General features: G+C 35.9%; 1 protein-coding gene across 4 annotated transcripts in view; it reads right to left on the reverse strand.

Annotated features, from left to right (window-relative positions):
* Positions 1–1,581, reverse strand: part of dlgap4b (discs, large (Drosophila) homolog-associated protein 4b) — a 103,202-nt gene extending 101,621 nt beyond the window's left edge. For 2 of the 4 annotated variants that reach the window (XM_046846336.1, XM_046846330.1), the window contains exon 1: positions 1,221–1,581. The gene's annotated coding sequence lies outside the window, so the exon portion shown is untranslated. The remainder of the gene's footprint in view (positions 1–1,220) is intronic. The other 2 variants (XM_046846352.1, XM_046846345.1) reach the window with 1 other exon arrangement.
* Between the last annotated feature and the right edge of the window lie 4,419 nt (positions 1,582–6,000).

A 6,000-nucleotide genomic window follows, 5' to 3' on the forward strand; every position in this document is an offset into this window, starting at 1 on the left:
TGGCAAAACAATATTAAAAATGATGTCTAGTGTAAATGGACAGAAATGTTCCACAAGAACACCATCGAAGCCCCAGAAAGAAAGTTTTGAAGCAAAACATGTCCAATACTAAAATAGTGTTAAGGTTCATCATGCGCTAAAGTGAAGAACTCTCATGTTGCTTAGTGGCTCCTGTTTTAAATGTTCATGTTTTATTTGTTTTCCTTGAACAACATAATACACTCAGAGAACGTGGTTATCATGCTCAGAAAGAACAATCAAAGCTTTATTTAAATTAAGGAAAACGTGTGCTGCTTTTCAACACATGAAAAATTTGGTTATAAGAAGTTTTATATCATCGTCATTAAGGATATTTAATAAATAACATATATAAACTTCATTCTTGTAATGACATACATTTCCTTATAGGCTTACAGGAATGAATGAATTATTTCTGGCTCTTACTGACCAGTATGCACTGAGAGGATTAATAAACTGGAGAATTAATTGTCTCCATCTAGCAGAAATGTTCTCATTAAACTTAATGGCAGCAGGAAGGATATTAGACTTCAGTAATTCTGTCTGTTTGGTCATAATTATGCCAAAGTAAAGAATTTAGAGTCCATTCAGCTGGATTTGTGAGACCACCAGCAAAGAGCATGTGGAAGTCTAAACATGTCATGAAGATTTAACGTTCATGCATTTACACGCATTTTTTTTTTGTTTACTGAAATCTGTGTTAGAACCCTGATCGCTGCACGTTCTGACGCCAAAGTGTCACGCTGCGGCGGGAGAAATAAACGGAAATGCTCGCTGATTGGCTGTCTCATATTGGGTAAATCTTTCCGATTCGCTTATCGTGAAGCTCTCGCTGCAGTGTGATAGGTCGGGTTTATGGGGTAACGACCGCTTGTCACGCGAGTACTGGTTAAAAATGCTACTTTCAGTCGCTCGGATTTCTCACTTCATTGACACACACACACACACACACACACACACAAACACGAATACAAAAGAACGAACACAAATTGAAAACAACAACCCTAATAAATCAGTGAAGCATAGATACATGATGTAAAAAAACAATACCGAGACACACTTCTCATCGCAGCTGCATTCACATCCACTTTAATGGTCCTGTTTCAGAGATGACAGCACTCGCGTCCTAGATCAATTTAGTAAACAAACGCAAACAACCAAACGGACAAGGAACAACTTATATGCATTAAATGTCCACATACCTTTTAGCTGCGCTCATTAAGTTGATTGTGTCACAAGTGCGATTAATTATCCCGGTCGTGTGATGGGGAGAAACTTAAGATTGCAGTCTGTCTCTTCTGAACGCGGTAACAGTCGGCTTTGTATTTCAGTCAGTGATCAAGTTCACTTGTAGGTTGTTCCGATTCCGAAAAGCCTCGTGAATTGGAAATTTACTAGAAATTTGGAGAGTACTGGAATGAACTCGTTTCGCCTGTGAGTCGGCTTGTCTCCAGCGAACGGAAGCGGCTGAAACAGTGATTTTCATCAGTACTCAGTTCATTCACGTTTGCACCGAAGAGACGGGGCTTGAAAACAAGCACTGATGCTGCAACACTCCTCACACAGGGCCCGGGGGAAAAAGAGAAAGAGAGAGAGAGAGAGAGAGAGAGAGAGAGAGAGGCGACAGAGAGAGAGAGAGAGAGTGAGAGAGAGAGTGTGTGTGTGCAACCGAGGGGGGAAGGAAAAGGTGGAGAAGATCCACAATGGGGGAGGAAGAGAGACTGTAAATGCACAGAAAGTGAGAGAAAGATGGGGGGGTTAGGTCAGCACCATGGACAGGGCCAGTCTGAATAGCGCGTTTAGATTCCTCCACCTTGACATTTTCACATAGACCGATTTCATTCTAGCCTGAATTAATAAAAGCTCATCAACTCTTGTACTTCATGACGATGATTCCAATTATCGTATAAACAAAGTTTTCATGCATAGCACAATTTTTGCCATCTGTACCCCAACCCCAACTGTAACCCAACCCTAACCCTAACCCTAACCCTAATTAAAATAATGCTATAAATATTTTTTCTTGCTCATTGGTGCTTTCATCATGCACTATGTTTATGTAGTTTTAGTGATTTTAGTGGTTATGCAGTATGAGAACAAAATGTGTAACATATAAGTGATCTGTTCCTTGAATGTTCTTCATCACAGCACTGTCACAGCTCATATTAACAATGCAATTGATTTGGTTTCAAAACAATAAATTAATAGGAATCCATTTAGCAAAGGAGCCATATGACTAGTAGTCATTTGATATTGAGAATCAATACCTCTATTCCTAAAAGATCTGTAAAATTCTTGAGCATCAGATAACACCATAATAAAGGGAACTGAGTTTGTGATTTGTCATGCTGAACACTATGAATATTTCATACATTATTTGATACTATCTTAAATAGTGTATTGTGAAATGTCACATGCACAGATATTCTCTTCTTTTAAAAAGCTTAAAAATGCAGACTCCAAAAATAGTGCCCAATATAGGGAAGATGATGTGGTTTCAGACATTTGATTTAAGAACTTGACTGACATATTTGAATGTAGATCACCAGTTAGGAACTGAGTTGCTTGCCGCTTGTTCCTGATACACAGTCTAACTGCTTATGCTTTAAGACTGCAGTTTTGCACTGCTCCTTCTACATTTTTTTATCTGCAAAGATAGATAATAATCTAAATGTTTAACATCCAAGAAATGTCGAGCATTTTATTTATGCGGCTGAAGAAATGCTGAATAACTAAATGTTTTTCATAATAAGATCGTTTCCCGTGTCTATGAATTATCTTTTAAAACAAGAGGTGGAATTATCAAGTAAGAAAAAATATAAATACAATATAAATGATGATACAAATACACACTCAAAAAAAGAAGCGCTCCCCTTTAATTGCATCATGGGTGTTAATGCAACTTTGAAAAATAAATACCTGCAAGATTTAACATACTTATAAGTTGTTCATAAGTACACCAGCTACATAAACATCAATATGTAAGTTTTCAAAGTTATATAAAGCAACAAACACCAGATAGACCAAATAATCTGCTAAATCTCTCTTTTGTAAAATGAATCCAAAGTCAACTGTTGCTGGATCCAAGATTGCACAAGAAACCCTTGTAATTCAAGAACATATTACACTGAAGGTCTTTTAGTAGGTAAAAAAATCACGTGTTTTAGGACATCTGGAGCTATAAAACAAAACAGATTGATTAGTATGTACTCAAAACATAAAAAAAACATCATCAATACAGGTATTTGTAAACTGTAGCAAAATACCATCCACATAACTCTCCATTCACTCTCATTTACACAAATACTCAAGCTCTATTAAAGAGAAATTAATAGGGACGTCAAAGCCAGATGAAGAGCTTTCTACAATGCGATGTGCCATCTGATCAGCAGATGGCACAGAGACACATGGCTGCCAGTGCTAGAGTCTCCGAGGCCAATTGAGTAACAGCTGTGCCGGGCCAAATTTTAATCGTGGTCTTCAGAAAAGGAAAGCAAAATTGCTCTTTGAGAAGCAATTTCTGGCAGATTTTGCCATCCTTTGACCTTAAATGCTGGAGGCTTATGACCATGTGCAAAAAGTGCCATATTATATACAACCAAGAGCTAGACAAACGAATAAAAAAAAAAACGAATAAAAAAGACTTTACAATTGCAGTTACAAGAGTACAAGGTAAAATCAAACTTTACAATGTATAGAAAAGAAAATCACAAGTTATAAAATAAATAAATTCCTAAATTTAACATACAAAAAAGTTATGTAGGTAATACATTACCCCCACCCCCCTCATATGGATGAGAATAATTATCTTCCTTCTCTTTTCCCTTTTTTGATGTCCTGACATCAAATACAAGACTCCTAACCACTGTTTATAGTCATTCTCTTTTCTGATTCATTTGTTATTCTGGTGTATATTTCTCTTTGCTCATATGAAATTTCAACCACAGGAATTGGATGAAGAAAAAAATAAAGAAAATATTTTGGAAGCAGCTCAGTCAGTAATACAGGTTATATTTATATGTTGTTTAATATTTTACATGTAACTGATTCCAAACCCACATATGTAATGTACCTCACCAAGAGCCTGTGATACCAGGGATCATTAGAGATAGCTATGTCAATAAAAAATATCTGTTAGAAGTACCTACTTCCTCTGCTTATATTTGCTTTTATACTCTTTCCCATAAACCTAGGCATAAAAACATAAATTTTGAATGATTTGTATGTTCAAAAAAGACATAATACAGCCATTCAACACTACTCTTATGTGCAAAAATTCCATCTTCTCCCATGTGTAAAGGCAGTCATAAATTGCATTGACAACACCTTTCTGTAAGAATTAGAAAATATCATAAATTTCTCAGTGTAAATCTGATTAATTATCACCTTCAAAGCTGCACTTTTACTTTGTCAAACACGTCTATTCTCAGCATGTCATCCACACACTTCACAAAGAGAGAGTCAGTGAGAGAGAGAGAGAGCGAGAGAAAGGGAGAGAGAATGCAAAAAATCTTTATATAACCAATGTATACTTTATATAAACAACATACACACTGCCATTTTTGGCCATATCTTTGGATATTTAAACTTGTCAAGAAATGATGAATGTGTGTGAAACAAACATTTTTAACACATGTGTAAGTGCTCTTGTGTATGTGTGTAAGTGCTGCCTCTAATTATAGCTGTGCAGTTTGAGAAGAGGTTGGAACGCATCGCCACTCCTTCCATCACTCTCTATCTGCTTCTCTCAATCCAACTGGAAATGTCAGCAGAAGCAGATGTCAGAAAAATGTGTTATTCCCAGCTGAGGATCTCTCACAATGCTTCTCTTTCTCTATCTCACTGTAAATACTTACACATATACAGTATGCAAATCTCAATGAATGCCGAAACGCCAATTTTCATTTGCTGTATGTTACCATTGACCTTACTTTCTTCTGAGGCAAATGGAATCATATGTATATACTTGTCTGAATGGAAATTACATTTTGCATACCAATAGTTTTACTCAAAATATGTTTTTGACTATTCATATCACATCAACGATACCACCTTCTTACTGCATAAGTACTGTACATGAGGTTAATTAATAATTTATAAGTATTAATTAATAATGAATAATTATTTTCCCATTTAGCATAGGATTTCATAAGATGATATTTTTATATAGAAAGGCCTGTACTATGGTATAGTCCCATTTTATACCTGATATGAGGTTTGCAAAAACCGTTTAGCATAGATACCATTCAAATGCAATTGTAATCTGATCTCGGAATTTTCAAAGCTGACCTTTTGCTAATCACTGTTAAACCTGTGAGATTACATATACTATAGTATAAGATATAACTGCTAGTAAACACTGCTTGTTTCTATGTTAAACACCATGCTACTATTTGATGTTAACTTTCCTGTGCTTGGGTTGAACTTGCTGGTGTAGCTTTTTTAAACCAATGTCAGCTTTTGAGTGAGCAATTGCAATGCCCAGGGTCAGTTATGCTATCTCTCTCTCTCTCTCTCTCTCTCTCTCTCTCTCTCTCTCTCTCTCTCACACATACACACATACAAACACCAATTAAAATCTAAAATAAACATTGTAAAGGCAACAAGAACATCACATATAACAAACTCTGGCTTTTTTCTTACATTTTATTTTAAAAGCATGTGAAATATTAATTGTTGCAGAATCTAAATAGTGTTGATAAAAGAAGTAGAAATAAAAGCTGTCTGATGCAGACAGACAGTGTCCTGCTTATATAACAATAAATGATGGTCCATATTATGGCATCCTGACAATTTTTGTAGGTCACCTAGACTTTTTTCTTTAGCTGGGAACCTTTAGATTATGACAAATCCTAAAATGGCACAGCATGGTGTTTCATATTTCATCTGATGACTGCGAGTTGGCTGGTGCTGTCTTTTACCAGGCTAGTGCAGGATTAACTGATGCAGTTTTTAAAGGAGATTAGATATTCCATTAACTAA

Source organism: Silurus meridionalis, chromosome 1 (genome assembly GCF_014805685.1).
Source record: "Silurus meridionalis isolate SWU-2019-XX chromosome 1, ASM1480568v1, whole genome shotgun sequence".
In the NCBI taxonomy this organism is placed as follows: domain Eukaryota; kingdom Metazoa; phylum Chordata; class Actinopteri; order Siluriformes; family Siluridae; genus Silurus; species Silurus meridionalis.